At 48.1% G+C, this 20,721-nt stretch overlaps 1 pseudogene; it reads left to right on the forward strand.

The window, feature by feature from the left end:
- The window catches only part of LOC121561628, a 93,505-nt pseudogene that overhangs the window by 19,612 nt on the left and 53,172 nt on the right, over window positions 1-20,721 (forward strand).

Genomic DNA, 20,721 nt, shown 5'->3' on the forward strand with positions numbered 1-20,721 from the left:
CTGGTGTCTTAAACCCCCCCAGCTACACTACCTATACAGCTGGTGTCCTGTAGACCCCCAGCTACACTACCTATACAGCTGGTGTCCTGTAGACCCCCCCAGCTACACTACATACAGCTGGTGTCCTGTAGACCCCCAGCTACACTACCTATACAGCTGGTGTCTGTAGACCCCCAGCTACACTACCTATACAGCTGGTGTCCTGTAGACCCCCCAGCTACACTACCTATACAGCTGGTGTCCTGTGAGACCCCCCAGCTACACTACCTATACAGCTGGTGTCCTGTAGACCCCCAGCTACACTACCTACTACAGCTGGTGTCCTGTAGACCCCCCAGCGCACTACCTATACAGCTGGTGTCCTGTAGACCCCCCAGCTACACTACCTATACAGCTGGTGTCCTGTAGACCCCCCAGCTACACTACCTATACAGCTGGTGTCCTGTAGACCCCCAGCTACACTACCTATACAGCTGGTGTCCTGTAGACCCCCCCCCAGCTACACTACCTATACAGCTGGTGTCCTGTAGACCCCCAGCTACACTACCTATACAGCTGGTGTCCTGTAGACCCCCCAGCTACACTACCTATACAGCTGGTGTCCTGTAGACCCCCCAGCTACACTACCTATACAGCTGGTGTCCTGTAGACCCCCCAGCTACACTACCTATACAGCTGGTGTCCTGTAGAACCCCCCAGCTACACTACCCTATACAGCTGGTGTCCTGTAGACCCCCAGCTACACTACCTATACAGCTGGTGTCTGTAGACCCCCCCCAGCTACACTACCTATACAGCTGGTGTCCTGTAGACCCCCCCAGCTACACTACCTATGCAGCTGGTGTCCTGTAGACCCCCCAGCTACACTACCTATACAGCTGGTGTCCTGTAGACCCCCCAGCTACACTACCTATACAGCTGGTGTCCTGTAGACCCCCAGCTACACTACCTATACAGCTGGTGTCCTGTGAGCCCCCCAGCTACACTACCTATACAGCTGGTGTCCTGTAGACCCCCCAGCTACACTACCTATACAGCTGGTGTCCTGTGACCCCAGCTACACTACCTATACAGCTGGTGTCTGTAGACCCCCAGCTACACTACCTATACAGCTGGTGTCCTGTAGACCCCCCAGCCACACTACCTATACAGCTGGGTGTCCTGTAGACCCCCAGCTACACTACCTATACAGCTGGTGTCCTGTAGACCCCCCAGCTACACTACCTATACAGCTGGTGTCCTGTAGACCCCCAGCTACACTACCTATACAGCTGGTGTCCTGTAGACCCCCCAGCTACACTACCTATACAGCTGGTGTCCTAGACCCCCAGCTACACTACCTATACAGCTGGTGTCCTGTAGACCCCCCAGCTACACTACCTATACAGCTGGTGTCCTGTAGACCCCCCAGCTACACTACCTATGCAGCTGGTGTCCTGTAGACCCCCAGCTACACTACCATACAGCTGGTGTCTGTAGACCCCCAGCTACACTACCTATACAGCTGGTGTCTGTAGACCCCCAGCTACACTACCTATACAGCTGGTGTCTGTAGACCCCCAGCTACACTACCTATACAGCTGGTGTCCTGTAGACCCCCAGCTACACTACCTATACAGCTGGTGTCCTGTAGACCCCAGCTACACTACCTATACAGCTGGTGTCCTGTAGACCCCCAGCTACACTACCTATACAGCTGGTGTCCTGTAACCCCCAGCTACACTACCTATACAGCTGGTGTCCTGTAGACCCCCAGCTACACTACCTATACAGCTGGTGTCCTGTAGAACCCCCCAGCACACTACCTATACAGCTGGTGTCCTGTAGACCCCCAGCTACACTACCTATACAGCTGGTGTCCTGTAGACCCCCCAGCTACACTACCTATACAGCTGGTGTCCTGTAGACCCCCCAGCTACACTACCTATGCAGCTGGTGTCTGTAGACCCCCAGCTACACTACCTATACAGCTGGTGTCCTGTAGACCCCCAGCTACACTACCTATACAGCTGGTGTCCTGTAGACCCCCCAGCTACACTACCTATACAGCTGGTGTCCTGTAGACCCCCCCAGCTACACTACCTATACAGCTGGTGTCTGTAGACCCCCAGCACACCTACCTATACAGCTGGTGTCCTGTAGACCCCCCAGCTACACTACCTATACAGCTGGTGTCCTGTAGACCCCCCAGCTACACTACCTATACAGCTGGTGTCCTGTAGACCCCCAGCTACACTACCTATACAGCTGGTGTCCTGTTACTATCTCACTACCTAAGAGGACAACACTAAAGTCTCTGTGGAACTCCATGTCAAGAGATCAACACCATAATATTCCCTTGAGACCATGTGGTGTGTGTAATGAGGTTCTGTGTGAGGCTGTGTGTGTGTGTGTAATGAGGTTCTGTGTGAGGCTGTGTGTGTGTGTGTGTGTGTGTGTATAATGAGGTCCTGTGTGAGGCTGTGTGTGTGTGTGTGTGTGTGTTAATGAGGTTCTGTGTGAGGCTGTGTGTTGTCAAATGAGGGTTCTGTGTGAGGCTGTGTGTGTGTGTGTGTGTGTGTGTGTGTATGAGGTCCTGTGTGAGGCTGTGTGTGTGTAACGAGGTTCTGTGTGTGTGTGTGTGTGTGTGTAATGAGGTCCTGTGTGAGGCTGTGTGTGTGTGTAATGAGGTTCTGTGTGAGGCTGTGTGTGTGTGTAATGATGTTCTGTGTGAGGCTGTGTGTGTGTGTGTGTAATGAGGTCCTGTGTGAGGCTGTGTGTGTGTGTGTGTGTAATGAGGTTCTGTGTGAGGCTGTGTGTGTGTGTAATGAGGTTCTGTGTGAGGTTGTGTGTGTGTGTAATGAGGTTCTGTGTGAGGCTGTGTGTGTGTGTGTAATGAGGTTCTGTGTGAGGCTGTGTGTGTGTGTGTGTAATGAGGTTCTGTGTGAGGCTGTGTGTGTGTGTAATGAGGTTCTGTGTGAGACGTGTGTGTGTGTGTAATGAGGTTCTGTGTGAGGCTGTGTGTGTGTGTGTGTGTAATGAGGTTCTGTATGAGGCTGTGTGTGTGTGTAATGAGGTTCTGTGTGAGGCTGTGTGTGTAATGAGGTTCTGTGTGAGGCTGTGTGTGTGTGTGTGTGTGTGTGTGTGTGTGTGTATAATGAGGTCCTGTGTGAGGCTGTGTGTGTGTGTGTGTGTGTGTGTGTGTAATGAGGTTCTGTGTGAGGCTGTGTGTGTGTCAAATGAGGTTCTGTGTGAGGCTGTGTGTGTGTGTGTGTGTGTGTGTGTGTGTGTGTGTGTGTATAATGAGGTCCTGTGTGAGGCTGTGTGTGTGTGTAATGAGGTTCTGTGTGTGTGTGTGTGTGTGTGTAATGAGGTCCTGTGTGAGGCTGTGTGTGTGTGTAATGAGGTTCTGTGTGAGGCTGTGTGTGTGTGTAATGATGTTCTGTGTGAGGCTGTGTGTGTGTGTGTGTAATGAGGTCCTGTGTGAGGCTGTGTGTGTGTGTGTGTAATGAGGTTCTGTGTGAGGCTGTGTGTGTGTGTAATGAGGTTCTGTGTGAGGTTGTGTGTGTGTGTAATGAGGTTCTGTGTGAGGCTGTGTGTGTGTGTGTAATGAGGTTCTGTGTGAGGCTGTGTGTGTGTGTGTGTGTGTAATGAGGTCCTGTGTGAGGCTGTGTGTGTGTGTAATGAGGTTCTGTGTGAGGCTGTGTGTGTGTGTAATGAGGTTCTGTGTGAGGCTGTGTGTGTGTGTGTGTGTAATGAGGTTCTGTATGAGGCTGTGTGTGTGTGTAATGAGGTTCTGTGTGTGTTTGTGTGTGTAATGAGGTTCTGTGTGAGGCTGTGTGTGTGTGTGTGTGTGTAATGAGGTCCTGTGTGAGGCTGTGTGTGTGTAATGAGGTTCTGTGTGAGGCTGTGTGTGTGTGTGTGTAATGAGGTTCTGTGTGAGGCTGTGTGTGTGTGTAATGAGGTTCTGTGTGAGGCTGTGTGTGTGTGTGTGTAATGAGGTTCTGTGTGAGGCTGTGTGTGTGTGTGATGAGGTTCTGTGTGAGGCTGTGTGTGTGTGTAATGAGGTTCTGTGTGTGTGTGTGTGTGTGTGTGTAATGAGGTTCTGTGTGAGGCTGTGTGTGTGTGTGTGTAATGATTGCTGCTGGTGCAAACAAATGGGAGGGTGTGTTAAAACAACAGGTCCCTCCCTTCCCCAGCATAGCCAGCTACATGGAGTGGTATCCAGCTGGCCTCTCCTCGCTAACAGCTGTGTTGTGTTGTGTCCCAGTGGTTCCAGGCTATGCTGAGTAAAGAGGAAGTCTAACAGCTGTGTTGTGTTGTGTCCCAGTGGTTCCAGGCTATGCTGAGTAAAGAGGAAGTCTAACAGCTGTGTTGTGTTGTGTCCCAGTGGTTCCAGGCTATGCTGAGTAAAGAGGAAGTCTAACAGCTGTGTTGTGTTGTGTCCCAGTGGTTCCAGGCTATGCTGAGTAAAGAGGAAGTGTAACAGCTGTGTTGTGTTGTGTCCCAGTGGTTCCAGGCTATGCTGAGTAAAGAGGAAGTCTAACAGCTGTGTTGTGTTGTGTCCCAGTGGTTCCAGGCTATGCTGAGTAAAGAGGAAGTGTAACAGCTGTGTTGTGTTGTGTCCCAGTGGTTCCAGGCTGTGCTGGGTAAAGAGGAAGTGTAACAGCTGTGTTGTGTTGTGTCCCAGTGGTTCCAGGCTGTACTGAGTAAAGAGGAAGTCTAACAGCTGTGTTGTGTTGTGTCCCAGTGGTTCCAGGCTATGCTGAGTAAAGAGGAAGTCTAACAGCTGTGTTGTGTTGTGTCCCAGTGGTTCCAGGCTATGCTGAGTAAAGAGGAAGTCTAACAGCTGTGTTGTGTTGTGTCCCAGTGGTTCCAGGCTGTGCTGGGTAAAGAGGATGTCCTGCCAGACTCAGTGAGGACTCTGATCAACACCAACTATGATCCAGTCTATCAGTTCCACCAGTTCTTCCTCAAGGAGGTGGAGCAGAGGCTGCAGCAATGGTGAGGAGGGGCGGGGGGGGGGGGGTGTGTCCGTACGTCCTGGTATTCAGTACCACTCAGGACTGAATTCAGTGGATCACTCAGTGAGTCACTACAGCAGCCTGTCATACAGGAATGATCATCATCAGAGACCCTGGTGGACGACCAATCAGAGACCCTGGTGGAAGACCCAACAGACACCCTGGTGGAAGACCCAACAGACACCCTGGTGGAACACTGAGAGGAGAGACCTAGAGAACACTGAGGAGAGACCTAGAGAACACTGAGAGGAGAGACATAGAGAACACTGAGGAGAGACCTAGAGAACACTGAGAGGAGAGACATAGAGAACACTGAGGAGAGACCTAGAGAACACTGAGGAGAGACCTAGAGAACACTGAGGAGAGACCTAGAGAACACTGAGAGGAGAGACATAGAGAACACTGAGGAGAGACCTAGAGAACACTGAGGAGAGACCTAGAGAACACTGAGGAGAGACCTAGAGAACACTGAGAGGAGAGACCTAGAGAACACTGAGGAGAGACCAAGAGAACACTGAGGAGAGACCTAGAGAACACTGAGGAGAGACCTAGAGAACACTGAGGAGAGACCTAGAGAACACTGAGGAGAGACCTAGAGAACACTGAGGAGAGACCTAGAGAACACTGAGGAGAGACCTAGAGAACACTGAGGAGAGACCTAGAGAACACTGAGAGGAGAGACCTAGAGAACACTGAGGAGAGACCTAGAGAACACTGAGGAGAGACCTAGAGAACACTGAGGAGAGACCTAGAGAACACTGAGAGACCTAGAGAACACTGAGGAGAGACCTAGAGAACACTGAGGAGAGACCTAGAGAACACTGAGAGGAGAGACATAGAGAACACTGAGGAGAGACATAGAGAACACTGAGGAGAGACCTAGAGAACACTGAGAGGAGAGACATAGAGAACACTGAGAGGAGAGACATAGAGAACACTGAGAGACCTAGAGAACACTGAGGGAGAGACCTAGAGAACACTGAGGAGAGACCTAGAGAACACTGAGGAGAGACCTAGAGAACACTGAGGAGAGACCTAGAGAACACTGAGGAGAGACCTAGAGAGACACTGAGGAGAGACCTAGAGAACACTGAGGAGAGACCTAGAGAACACTGAGAGGAGAGACCTAGAGAACACTGAGGAGAGACCCAGAGAACACTGAGGAGAGACCTAGAGAACACTGAGGAGAGACCTAGAGAACACTGAGGAGAGACCTAGAGAACACTGAGGAGAGACCTAGAGAACACTGAGGAGAGACCTAGAGAACACTGAGAGGAGAGACCTAGAGAACACTGAGGAGAGACCTAGAGAACACTGAGGAGAGACCTAGAGAACACTGAGAGGAGACCTAGAGAACACAGAGAGGAGACCTAGAGAACACAGAGGAGAGACAAAGAGAACACTGAGAGGAGAGACCTAGAGAACACTGAGAGGAGAGACCTAGAGAACACTGAGGAGAGACCTAGAGAACACTGAGGAGAGACCTAGAGAACACTGAGGAGAGACCTAGAGAACACTGAGGAGAGACCTAGAGAACACTGAGGAGAGACCTAGAGAACACTGAGGAGAGACATAGAGAACACTGAGGAGAGACCTAGAGAACACTGAGGATAGACCTAGAGAACACTGAGAGGAGAGACATAGAGAACACTGAGAGGAGAGACCTAGAGAACACTGAGAGACCTAGAGAACACTGAGGAGAGACCTAGAGAACACTGAGGAGAGACCTAGAGAACACTGAGGAGAGACATAGAGAACACTGAGGAGAGCCTCAGAGAACACTGAGGAGAGACCTAGAGAACACTGAGGAGAGACATAGAGAACACTGAGGAGAGACCTAGAGAACACTGAGAGAGACCTAGAGAACACTGAGGGAGAGACCTAGAGAACACTGAGGAGAGACCTAGAGAACACTGAGGAGAGACCTAGAGAACACTGAGGAGAGACCTAGAGAACACTGAGAGGAGAGACCTAGAGAACACTGAGGGAGAGACCTAGAGAACACTGAGGAGAGACCTAGAGAACACTGAGGAGAGACCTAGAGAACACTGAGGAGAGACCTAGAGAACACTGAGGAGAGACCTAGAGAACACTGAGGAGAGACCTAGAGAACACTGAGGAGAGACCTAGAGAACACTGAGAGACCTAGAGAACACTGAGGAGAGACCTAGAGAACACTGAGAGGAGAGACATAGAGAACACTGAGGAGAGACCTAGAGAACACTGAGAGGAGAGACATAGAGAACACTGAGGAGAGACCTAGAGAACACTGAGGAGAGACCTAGAGAACACTGAGGAGAGACCTAGAGAACACTGAGAGGAGAGACATAGAGAACACTGAGGAGAGACCTAGAGAACACTGAGGAGAGACCTAGAGAACACTGAGGAGAGACCTAGAGAACACTGAGAGGAGAGACCTAGAGAACACTGAGGAGAGACCAAGAGAACACTGAGGAGAGACCTAGAGAACACTGAGGAGAGACCTAGAGAACACTGAGGAGAGACCTAGAGAACACTGAGAGGAGAGACATAGAGAACACTGAGGAGAGACCTAGAGAACACTGAGAGGAGAGACATAGAGAACACTGAGGAGAGACCTAGAGAACACTGAGGAGAGACCTAGAGAACACTGAGGAGAGACCTAGAGAACACTGAGAGGAGAGACATAGAGAACACTGAGGAGAGACCTAGAGAACACTGAGGAGAGACCTAGAGAACACTGAGGAGAGACCTAGAGAACACTGAGAGGAGAGACCTAGAGAACACTGAGGAGAGACCAAGAGAACACTGAGGAGAGACCTAGAGAACACTGAGGAGAGACCTAGAGAACACTGAGGAGAGACCTAGAGAACACTGAGGAGAGACCTAGAGAACACTGAGGAGAGACCTAGAGAACACTGAGAGGAGAGACCTAGAGAACACTGAGGAGAGACCTAGAGAACACTGAGGAGAGACCTAAAGAACACTGAGGAGAGACCTAGAGAACACTGAGGAGAGACCTAGAGAACACTGAGGAGAGACCTAGAGAACACTGAGGAGAGACCTAGAGAACACTGGAGAGGAGAGACCTAGAGAACACTTTGAGGAGAGACCTAGAGAACACTGAGGAGAGACCTAAAGAACACTGAGGAGAGACCTAGAGAACACTGGAGGAGAGACCTAGAGAACACTGAGGAGAGACCTAGAGAACACTGAGGAGAGACCTAGAGAACACTGAGGGAGAGACCTAGAGAACACTGGAGAGACCTAGAGAACACTGGAGACCTAGAGAACACTGAGGAGAGACCTAGAGAACACTGAGAGGAGAGACCTAGAGAACACTGAGGAGAGACCTAGAGAACACTGGGAGGGAGAGACCTAGAGAACACTGAGGAGAGACCTAGAGAACACTGAGGAGAGACCTAGAGAACACTGAGAGACCTAGAGAACACTGAGGAGAGACCTAGAGAACACTGAGGAGAGACCTAGAGAACACTGAGAGGAGAGACATAGAGAACACTGAGGAGAGACATAGAGAACACTGAGGAGAGACCTAGAGAACACTGAGAGGAGAGACATAGAGAACACTGAGAGGAGAGACATAGAGAACACTGAGAGACCTAGAGAACACTGAGGAGAGACCTAGAGAACACTGAGGAGAGACCTAGAGAACACTGAGGAGAGACCTAGAGAACACTGAGGAGAGACCAAGAGAACACTGAGGAGAGACCTAGAGAACACTGAGGAGAGACCTAGAGAACACTGAGGAGAGACCTAGAGAACACTGAGGAGAGACCTAGAGAACACTGAGGAGAGACCTAGAGAACACTGAGAGGAGAGACCTAGAGAACACTGAGGAGAGACCTAGAGAACACTGAGGAGAGACCTAAAGAACACTGAGGAGAGACCTAGAGAACACTGAGGAGAGACCTAGAGAACACTGAGGAGAGACCTAGAGAACACTGAGGAGAGACCTAGAGAACACTGAGGAGAGACCTAGAGAACACTGAGAGACCTAGAGAACACTGAGAGGAGAGACCTAGAGAACACTGAGGAGAGACCTAGAGAACACTGAGAGGAGAGACCTAGAGAACACTGAGGAGAGACCTAGAGAACACTGAGGAGAGACCTAGAGAACACTGAGGAGAGACCTAGAGAACACTGAGAGACCTAGAGAACACTGAGGAGAGACCTAGAGAACACTGAGGAGAGACCTAGAGAACACTGAGAGGAGAGACATAGAGAACACTGAGGAGAGACATAGAGAACACTGAGGAGAGACCTAGAGAACACTGAGAGGAGAGACATAGAGAACACTGAGAGGAGAGACATAGAGAACACTGAGAGACCTAGAGAACACTGAGGAGAGACCTAGAGAACACTGAGGAGAGACCTAGAGAACACTGAGGAGAGACCTAGAGAACACTGAGGAGAGACCTAGAGAACACTGAGGAGAGACCTAGAGAACACTGAGGAGAGACCTAGAGAACACTGAGAGGAGAGACCTAGAGAACACTGAGGAGAGACCTAGAGAACACTGAGGAGAGACCTAGAGAACACTGAGGAGAGACCTAGAGAACACTGAGGAGAGACCTAGAGAACACTGAGGAGAGACCTAGAGAACACTGAGAGGAGAGACCTAGAGAACACTGAGGAGAGACCTAGAGAACACTGAGGAGGAGACCTAGAGAACACTGAGGAGAGACCTAGAGAACACTGAGAGGAGAGACCTAGAGAACACTGAGGAGAGACCTAGAGAACACTGAGGAGAGACCTAGAGAACACTGAGAGGAGAGACCTAGAGAACACTGAGAGGAGAGACCTAGAGAACACTGAGGAGAGACCTAGAGAACACTGAGGAGAGACCTAGAGAACACTGAGGAGAGACCTAGAGAACACTGAGGAGAGACCTAGAGAACACTGAGGAGAGACCTAGAGAACACTGAGGAGAGACATAGAGAACACTGAGGAGAGACCTAGAGAACACTGAGGAGAGACCTAGAGAACACTGAGAGGAGAGACATAGAGAACACTGAGAGGAGAGACCTAGAGAACACTGAGAGACCTAGAGAACACTGAGGAGAGACCTAGAGAACACTGAGGAGAGACCTAGAGAACACTGAGGAGAGACATAGAGAACACTGAGGAGAGACATAGAGAACACTGAGGAGAGACATAGAGAACACTGGGAGAGGAGAGACATAGAGAACACTGGAGAGGAGAGACCTAGAGAACACTGAGAGACCTAGAGAACACTGAGGAGAGACCTAGAGAACACTGAGGAGAGACCTAGAGAACACTGAGGAGAGACATAGAGAACACTGAGGAGAGACCTAGAGAACACTGAGGAGAGACCTAGAGAACACTGAGGAGAGACATAGAGAACACTGAGGAGAGACCTAGAGAACACTGAGGAGAGACCTAGAGAACACTGAGGAGAGACCTAGGAGAACACTGAGGAGAGACCTAGAGAACACTGAGGAGAGACATAGAGAACACTGAGGAGAGACCTAGAGAACACTGAGGAGAGACCTAGAGAACACAGAGGAGAGACATAGAGAACTGTGAGGAGAGACATAGCTAATACTGCTCCTCTGAGAGGAGACCTAGAGAACACTGCTCCACTCCTCCCTCTGCTGGTTCAACTGTGTAACTACACTGAGTAGGTCAGTGTTCTTTATTAGTTACATATGGTACATCTACAAGTTGGTTGGAGAATCTCAGCAATGCAGTCAGGGAGTCATAACTCCCTCACCACTCACAGGAAGGGTTTGATCTTCTCCTGGGGATTGATGCTTCTCAGCGGTTAATCGCCCTGTTGCAATGTGGTGTCAATTAGAGAGAGGGACAGATGGGTTACTGAATGAGTGATGTTCATTCCGCAGTTCCCCCTCAATATGGTGTCAATGAGAGAGCGGGAGAAAGAGGGTGAAAAAGTGTCTGTCTGTGTCCTGCAGAGTTAGACATAGAGGCAGGTAGAAATGTTGATATTGATTTCTCTCTCTCTCTCTCTCCAGGGAGGGGCGGTCCAACGCCCACATTAAAGGAGACTACCAGCGTGTCGGTGACGTCATGCTGAAGAACATTCAGGGGTTAAAGGTACAGTACATGTGGATATCGTTCCTACCCTTCAAAATGTCCTCCGAGTAATGTAGGACCTGTGGGTTAAAGGTGGAGCCATCCGATGAACATCTAGGAACACCTCATGATGTTGATCATGATTATCACATGGGGTTGGCATCTTTACAGCAGCAGCTAACAGTCCTCTCTCCCTAACCCCTACATCTTCTACCTAACCTACCCCTCTCTCTCTCTCTGCCCCAGCTAACAGTCCTCTCTCCCTAACCCCTACATCTTCTACCTAACCTACCCCTCTCTCTCTCTGCCCCAGCTAACAGTCCTCTCTCCCTAACCCCTTAAATATTCTACCTAACCTACCCCTCTCTCTCTCTCTGCCCCAGCTAACAGTCCTCTCTCCTAACCCCTACATCTTCTACCTAACCTACTCTCTCTCTCTGCCCCAGCTAACAGTCCTCTCTCCCTAACCCCTACATCTTCTACCTAACCTACCCCTCTCTCTCTCTCTCTGCCCCAGCTAACAGTCCTCTCTCCCTAACCCCTACATCTTCTACCTAACCTACCCCTCTCTCTCTCTCTCTGCCCCAGCTAACAGTCCTCTCTCCTAACCCCTAAATCTTCTACCTAACCTACCCTCTCCTCTCTCTCTGCCCCAGCTAACAGTCCTCTCTCCCTAACCCCTAAATCTTCTACCTAACCTACCCCTCTCTCTCTCTGCCCCAGCTAACAGTCCTCTCTCCCTAACCCCTAAATCTTCTACCTAACCCTACCCCTCTCTCTCTCTGCCCCAGCTAACAGTCCTCTCTCCCTAACCCCTACATCTTCTACCTAACCTACCCCTCTCTCTCTCTGCCCCAGCTAACAGTCCTCTCTCCCTAACCCCTAAATCTTCTACCTAACCTACCCCTCTCTCTCTCTGCCCCAGCTAACAGTCCTCTCTCCCTAACCCCTAAATCTTCTACCTAACCTACCCCTCTCTCTCTCTGCCCCAGCTAACAGTCCTCTCTCCCTAACCCCTAAATCTTCTACCTAACCTACCCCTCTCTCTCTGCCCCAGTTAACAGTCCTCTCTCCCTAACCCCTAAATATTCTACCTAACCTACCCCTCTCTCTCTCTGCCCCAGTTAACAGTCCTCTCTCCCTAACCCCTAAATATTCTACCTAACCTACCCCTCTCTCTCTCTGCCCCAGTTAACAGTCCTCTCTCCCTAACCCCTAAATCTTCTACCTAACCTACCCCTCTCTCTCTCTGCCCCAGCTAACAGTCCTCTCTCCCTAACCCCTACATCTTCTACCTAACCTACCCCTCTGCCCCAGCAGCAGTTGACGTCCCTCCTGCAGCGTCACGGTGAGGTGTTGGTGGAGTTGGAGCGTTCGTGCCGTTCGTCCCAGCGGCTGGAGGAGGCGTGTCGGGAGTTTGAGCAGCAGAAGGTGTGCTACCTGCCCCTTAACGTGTTCCTGCTGCGCCCCCTGCATCGCCTGCTGCACTACAAACTGATTCTGGAGAGACTCTGCAAACACTACCCCCCCACACACCAAGACTTCAGAGACAGCAGAGGTAGGCTACAGCAGAGAGAGAACCCACTCCTCTAGTTGTCCTAGTTAATATCTCAGAGATGGTGTGTGTTAGAGAGAGAACCCTCCTCCTCTAGTTGTCCTAGTTGATATATCAGAGATGGTGTGTGTTAGAGAGAGAACCCACTCCTCTAGTTGTCCTAGTTGATACATCAGAGATGGTGTGTGTTAGAGAGAGAACCCTCCTCCTCTAGTTGTCCTAGTTGATATATCAGAGATGGTGTGTGTTAGAGAGAGAACCCCCCTCCTCTAGTTGTCCTAGTTGATATATCAGAGATGGTGTGTGTTAGAGAGAGAACCCCCCTCCTCTAGTTGTCCTAGTTGATATATCAGAGATGGTGTGTGTTAGAGAGAGAACCCTCCTCCTCTAGTTGTCCTAGTTGATATATCAGAGATGGTGTGTGTTAGAGAGAGAACCCACTCCTCTAGTTGTCCTAGTTGATACATCAGAGATGGTGTGTGTTAGAGAGAGAACCCTCCTCCTCTAGTTGTCCTAGTTGATATATCAGAGATGGTGTGTGTTAGAGAGAGAACCCACTCCTCTAGTTGTCCTAGTTAATATCTCAGAGATGGTATGTGTTAGAGAGAGAACCCTCCTCCTCTAGTTGTCCTAGTTGATATATCAGAGATGGTGTGTGTTAGAGAGAGAACCCACTCCTCTAGTTGTCCTAGTTGATACATCAGAGATGGTGTGTGTAGAGAGAGAACCCTCCTCCTCTAGTTGTCCTAGTTGATATATCAGAGATGGTGTGTGTTAGAGAGAGAACCCCCTCCTCTAGTTGTCCTAGTTGATATATCAGAGATGGTGTGTGTTAGAGAGAGAAACCCTCCTCCTCTAGTTGTCCTAGTTGATATATCAGAGATGAGTGTGTTAGAGAGAGAACCCACTCCCTCTAGTTGTCCTAGTTAATATCTCAGAGATGGTGTGTGTTAGAGAGAGAACCCTCCTCCTCTAGTTGTCCTAGTTGATATATCAGAGATGGTGTGTGTTAGAGAGAGAACCCACTCTCTAGTTGTCCTAGTTGATACATCAGAGATGGTGTGTGTTAGAGAGAGAACCCCCCTCCTCTAGTTGTCCTAGTTGATATATCAGAGATGGTGTGTGTTAGAGAGAGAACCCTCCTCTAGTTGTCCTAGTTAATATATCAGAGATGGTGTGTGTTAGAGAGAACCCCCCTCCTCTAGTTGTCCTAGTTGATATATCAGAGATGGTGTGTGTTAGAGAGAGAACCCTCCTCTAGTTGTCCTGAGTTAATATATCAGAGATGGTGTGTGTTAGAGAGAGAACCCCCTCCTCTAGTTGTCCTAGTTGATATATCAGAGATGGTGTGTGTTAGAGAGAACCCTCCTCTAGTTGTCCTAGTTAATATATCAGAGATGGTGTGTGTTAGAGAGAGAACCCCCCTCCTCTAGTTGTCCTAGTTGATATATCAGAGATGGTGTCTGTTAGAGAGAGAACCCCCTCCTCTAGTTGTCCTAGTTGATATATCAGAGATGGTGTGTGTTAGAGAGAGAACCCCTCCTCTAGTTGTCCTAGTTATTATATCAGAGATGGTGTGTGTTAGAGAGAGAACCCCCCTCCTCTAGTTGTCCTAGTTGATATATCAGAGATGGTGTGTGTTGGAGAGAGAACCCCCCTCCTCTAGTTGTCCTAGTTGATATATCAGAGATGGTGTGTGTTCAGAGAGAGAACCCTCCTCCTCTAGTTGTCCTAGTTAATATATCAGAGATGGTGTGTGTTAGAGAGAGAACCCTCCTCCTCTAGTTGTCCTAGTTGATATATGAGAGAGAACCGTCCTCCTCTAGTTGTCCTAGTTAATATATCAGAGATGGTGTGTTAGAGAGAGAACCCCCCTCCTCTAGTTGTCCTAGTTGATATATCAGAGATGGTGTGTGTTAGAGAGAGAACCCTCCTCTAGTTGTCCTAGTTGATATCTCAGAGATGGTGTGTGTTAGAGAGAGAACCCTCCTCCTCTAGTTGTCCTAGTTGATATATCAGAGATGGTGTGTGTTAGAGAGAGAACCCTCCTCTAGTTGTCCTAGTTGATATCTCAGAGATGGTGTGTGTTAGAGAGAGAACCCTCCTCCTCTAGTTGTCCTAGTTAATATATCAGAGATGGTGTGTGTTGAGAGAGAGAACCCCCTCCTCTAGTTGTCCTAGTTGATATATCAGAGATGGTGTGTGTTAGAGAGAGAACCCTCCTCTAGTTGTCCTAGTTGATATATCAGAGATGGTGTGTGTTAGAGAGAGACCCTCTCTAGTTGTCCTAGTTGATATATCAGAGATGGTGTGTGTTAGAGAGAGAACCGTCCTCCTCTAGTTGTCCTAGTTGATATATCAGAGATGGTGTGTGTTAGAGAGAGAATCCCCCTCCTCTAGTTGTCCTAGTTGATATATCAGAGATGGTGTGTGTTAGAGAGAGAACCCTCCTCTAGTTGTCCTAGTTGATATCTCAGAGATGGTGTGTGTTAGAGAGAGAACCTCCTCCTCTAGTTGTCCTAGTTAATATATCAGAGATGGTGTGTGTTAGAGAGAACCCTCCTCCTCTAGTTGTCCTAGTTAATATATCAGAGATGGTGTGTGTTAGAGAGAGAACCCTCCTCCTCTAGTTGTCCTAGTTAATATATCAGAGATGGTGTGTGTTAGAGAGAGAACCCTCCTCCTCTAGTTGTCCTAGTTGATATCTCAGAGATGGTGTGTGTTAGAGAGAGAACCCCCCTCCTCTAGTTGTCCTAGTTGATATATGAGAGAGAACCGTCCTCCTCTAGTTGTCCTAGTTAATATATCAGAGATGGTGTGTGTTAGAGAGAGAACCCCCCTCCTCTAGTTGTCCTAGTTGATATATGAGAGAGAACCGTCCTCCTCTAGTTGTTCTAGTTAATATATCAGAGATGGTGTGTGTTAGAGAGAGAACCCCCCTCCTCTAGTTGTCCTAGTTGATATATCAGAGATGGTGTGTGTTAGAGAGAGAACCCTCCTCTAGTTGTCCTAGTTGATATATCAGAGATGGTGTGTGTTAGAGAGAGAACCCTTTCTCTAGTTGTCCTAGTTGATATATCAGAGATGGTGTGTGTTAGAGAGAGAACCCTCCTCCTCTAGTTGTCCTAGTTGATATATCAGAGATGGAGTGTGTTAGAGAGAGAACCCACCTCCTCTAGTTGTCCTAGTTGATATATCAGAGATGGTGTGTGTTAGAGAGAGAACCCCCTCCTCTAGTTGTCCTAGTTGATATATCAGAGATGGTGTGTGTTAGAGAGAGAACCCCCTCCTCTAGTTGTCCTAGTTGATATATCAGAGATGGGTGTGTTAGAGAGAGAACCCCCTCCTCTAGTTGTCCTAGTTGATATATCAGAGATGGTGTGTGTTAGAGAGAGAACCCCCTCCTCTAGTTGTCCTAGTTAATATCTCAGAGATGGTGTGTGTTAGAGAGAGAACCCCCTCTCCTCTAGTTGTCCTAGTTGATATATCAGAGATGGTGTGTGTTAGAGAGAGAACCCCCTCCTCTAGTTGTCCTAGTTGATATCTCAGAGATGGTGTGTGTTAGAGAGAGAACCCTCCTCTAGTTGTCCTAGTTGATATATCAGAGATGGTGTGTGTTAGAGAGAGAACCCTCCTCTAGTTGTCCTAGTTGATATATCAGAGATGGTGTGTGTTAGAGAGAGAACCCTCCTCCTCTAGTTGTCCTAGTTGATATCTCAGAGATGGTGTGTGTTAGAGAGAGAACCCTCCTCCTCTAGTTGTCCTAGTTGATATATCAGAGATGGTGTGTGTTAGAGAGAGAACCCTCCTCCTCTAGTTGTCCTAGTTGATATATCAGAGATGGTGTGTGTTAGAGAGAGAACCCTCCTCCCTCTAGTTGTCCTAGTTGATATCTCAGAGATGGTGTGTGTTAGAGAGAGAACCCCCCTCCTCTAGTTGTCCTAGTTGATATATGAGAGAGAACCGTCCTCCTCTAGTTGTCCTAGTTAATATATCAGAGATGGTGTGTGTTAGAGAGAGAACCCCCTCCTCTAGTTGTCCTAGTTGATATATGAGAGAGAACCGTCTCCTCTAGTTGTTCTAGTTAATATATCAGAGATGGTGTGTGTGAGAGAGAACCCCCCTCCTCTAGTTGTCCTAGTTGATATATCAGAGATGGTGTGTGTTAGAGAGAACCCCCCCTCTAGTTGTCCTAGTTAATATATCAGAGATGGTGTGTGTTAGAGAGAGAACCTCCTCCTAGTTGTCCTAGTTGATATATCAGAGATGGTGTGTGTTAGAGAGAGAAACCCTCCTCTAGTTGTCCTAGTTGATATATCAGAGATGGTGTGTGTTAGAGAGAGAACCCCCTCCTCTAGTTGTCCTAGTTGATATATCAGAGATGGTGTGTGTTAGAGAGAGAACCCTCCTCCTCTAGTTGTCCTAGTTGATATATCAGAGATGGTGTGTGTTAGAGAGAGAACCCCCCTCCTCTAGTTGTCCTAGTTGATATATCAGAGATGGTGTGTGTTAGAGAGAGAACCCCCTCCTCTAGTTGTCCTAGTTGATATATCAGAGATGGTGTGTGTTAGAGAGAGAACCCCCTCCTCTAGTTGTCCTAGTTGATATATCAGAGATGGTAGTGTGTTGAGAGAGAACCCCCTCCTCTAGTTGTCCTAGTTGATATATCAGAGATGGTGTGTGTTAGAGAGAGAACCCCCCTCCTCTAGTTGTCCTAGTTAATATCTCAGAGATGGTGTGTGTTAGAGAGAGAACCCCCTCCTCTAGTTGTCTAGTTGATATCTCAGAGATGGTGTGTGTTAGAGAGAGAACCCTCCTCTAGTTGTCCTAGTTGATATATCAGAGATGGTGTGTGTTAGAGAGAGAACCCTCCTCTAGTTGTCCTAGTTGATATCTCAGAGATGGTGTGTGTTAGAGAGAGAACCCTCCTCCTCTAGTTGTCCTAGTTGATATATCAGAGATGGTGTGTGTTAGAGAGAGAACCCTCCTCCTCTAGTTGTCCTAGTTGATATATCAGAGATGGTGTGTGTTAGAGAGAGAACCCTCCTCCTCTGGTTGTCCTAGTTGATATATCAGAGATGGTGTGTGAGAGAGAACCCTCCTCCTCTAGTTGTCCTAGTTGATATCTCAGAGATGGTGTGTGTTAGAGAGAGAACCCCCTCCTCTAAGTTGTCCTAGTTGATATATGAGAGAGAACCGTCCTCCTCTAGTTGTCCTAGTTAATATATCAGAGATGGTTGTGTTAGAGAGAGAACCCCCCCTCTAGTTGTCCTAGTTGATATATCAGAGATGGTGTGTGTTAGAGAGAGAACCCCCTCCTCTAGTTGTCCTAGTTGATATATCAGAGATGGTGTGTGTTAGGAGAGAGAACCCCCTCCTCTAGTTGTCCTAGTTGATATATCAGAGATGGTGTGTGTTAGAGAGAGAGAACCCCCTCCTCTAGTTGTCCTAGTTGATATATCAGAGATGGTGTGTGTTAGAGAGAGAACCCCCTCCTCTAGTTGTCCTAGTTGATATATCAGAGATGGTGTGTGTTAGAGAGAGAACCCCCTCCTCTAGTTGTCCTAGTTGATATATCAGAGATGGTGTGTGTTAGAGAGAGACCCCCTCCTCTAGTTGTCCTAGTTGATATATCAGAGATGGTGTGTGTTAGAGAGAGAACCCTCCTCTAGTTGTCCTAGTTGATATATCAGAGATGGTGTGTGTTAGAGAGAGAACCCCCCTCCTCTAGTTGTCCTAGTTGATATCTCAGAGATGGTGTGTGTTAGAGAGAGAACCCCCCTCCTCTAGTTGTCCTAGTTGATATCTCAGAGATGGTGTGTGTTAGAGAGAGAACCCTCCTCTAGTTGTCCCTAGTTGATATCTCAGAGATGGTGTGTGTTAGAGAGAGAACCCTCCTCCTCTAGTTGTCCTAGTTGATATATCAGAGATGGTGTGTGTTAGAGAGAGAACCCTCCTCCTCTAGTTGTCCTAGTTGATATATCAGAGATGGTGTGTGTTAGAGAGAGAACCTCCTCTAGTTGTCCTAGTTGATATATCAGAGATGGTGTGTGTTAGAGAGAGAACCCTCCTCTAGTTGTCCTAGTTGATATATCAGAGATGGTGTGTGTTAGAGAGAGAACCCCCTCCTCTAGTTGTCCTAGTTGATATCTCAGAGATGGTGTGTGTTAGAGAGAGAACCCCCTCCTCTAGTTGTCCTAGTTGATATATCAGAGATGGTGTGTGTTAGAGAGAGAACCCTCCTCCTCTAGTTGTCCTAGTTAATATATCAGAGATGGTGTGTGTTAGAGAGAGAACCCCCCTCCTCTAGTTGTCCTAGTTGATATATCAGAGATGGTGTGTGTTAGAGAGAGAACCCCCCTCCTCTAGTTGTCCTAGTTGATATATCAGAGATGGTGTCTGTTAGAGAGAGAACCCTCCTCCTCTAGTTGTCCTAGTTGATATATCAGAGATGGTGTGTGTTAGAGAGAGAACCCTCCTCTAGTTGTCCTAGTTGATATATCAGAGATGGTGTGTGTTAGAGAGAGAACCCTCCTCCTCTAGTTGTCCTAGTTGATATATCAGAGATGGTGTGTGTTAGAGAGAGAACCCTCCTCCTCTAGTTGTCCTAGTTGATATATCAGAGATGGTGTCTGTTAGAGAGAGAACCCCCCTCCTCTAGTTGTCCTAGTTGATATATCAGAGATGGTGTGTGTTAGAGAGAGAACCCTCCTCCTCTAGTTGTCCTAGTTGATATATCAGAGATGGTGTGTGTTAGAGAGAGAACCCTCCTCTAGTTGTCCTAGTTGATATATCAGAGATGGTGTGTGTTAGAGAGAACCCCCCTCCTCTAGTTGTCCTAGTTGATATCTCAGAGATGGTGTGTGTTAGAGAGAGAACCCCCCTCCTCTAGTTGTCCTAGTTGATATATCAGAGATGGTGTCTGTTAGAGAGAGAACCCTCCTCTAGTTGTCCTAGTTAATATCTCAGAGATGGTGTGTGTTAGAGAGAGAACCCCCTCCTCTAGTTGTCCTAGTTGATATCTCAGAGATGGTGTGTGTTAGAGAGAGAACCCCCTCCTCTAGTTGTCCTAGTTGATATATCAGAGATGGTGTAGAGAGAGAACCCCTCCTCTAGTTGTCCTAGTTGATATATCAGAGATGGTGTGTAGGAGAGAGAACCCCCTGCCTCTAGTTGTCCTAGTTGATATATCAGAGATGGTGTCTGTTAGAGAGAAAACCTCCTCCTCTAGTTGTCCTAGTTGATATATCAGAGATGGTGTGTGTTAGAGAGAGAACCCTCCTCTAGTTGTCCTAGTTGATATATCAGAGATGGTGTGTGTTAGAGAGAGAACCCTCCTCCTCTAGTTGTCCTAGTTGATATATCAGAGATGGTGTGTGTTAGAGAGAGAACCCCCCTCCTCTAGTTGTCCTAGTTGATATATCAGAGATGGTGTGTGTTAGAGAGAGAACCCTCCTCCTCTAGTTGTCCTAGTTGATATATCAGAGATGGTGTGTGTTAGAGAGAGAACCCTCCTCTAGTTGTCCTAGTTGATATATCAGAGATGGTGTGTGTTAGAGAGAGAACCCTCCTCTAGTTGTCCTAGTTGATATATCAGAGATGGTGTGTGTTAGAGAGAGAACCCTCCTCCTCTAGTTGTCCTAGTTGATATATCAGAGATGGTGTGTGTTAGAGAGAGAACCCCCTCCTCTAGTTGTCCTAGTTGATATATCAGAGATGGTGTGTGTTAGAGAGAGAACCCTCCCTCTAGTTGTCCTAGTTGATATATCAGAGATGGTGTGTGTTAGAGAGAGAACCCTCCTCTCTAGTTGTCCTAGTTGATATATCAGAGATGGTGTCTGTTAGAGAGAGAACCCTCCTCCTCTAGTTGTCCTAGTTAATATATCAGAGATGGTGTGTGTTAGAGAGAGAACCCCCTCCTCTAGTTGTCCTAGTTGATATATCAGAGATGGTGTGTGTTAGGAGAGAGAACCCTCCTCTAGTTGTCTAGTTGATATATCAGAGATGGTGTTTGTTAGAGAAGAACCCCCTCCTCTAGTTGTCTAGTTGATATATCAGAGATGGTGTGTGTTAGAGAGAGAACCCCCTCCTCTAGTTGTCCTAGTT

This window comes from Coregonus clupeaformis, unplaced genomic scaffold (genome assembly GCF_020615455.1).
Source record: "Coregonus clupeaformis isolate EN_2021a unplaced genomic scaffold, ASM2061545v1 scaf1725, whole genome shotgun sequence".
In the NCBI taxonomy this organism is placed as follows: domain Eukaryota; kingdom Metazoa; phylum Chordata; class Actinopteri; order Salmoniformes; family Salmonidae; genus Coregonus; species Coregonus clupeaformis.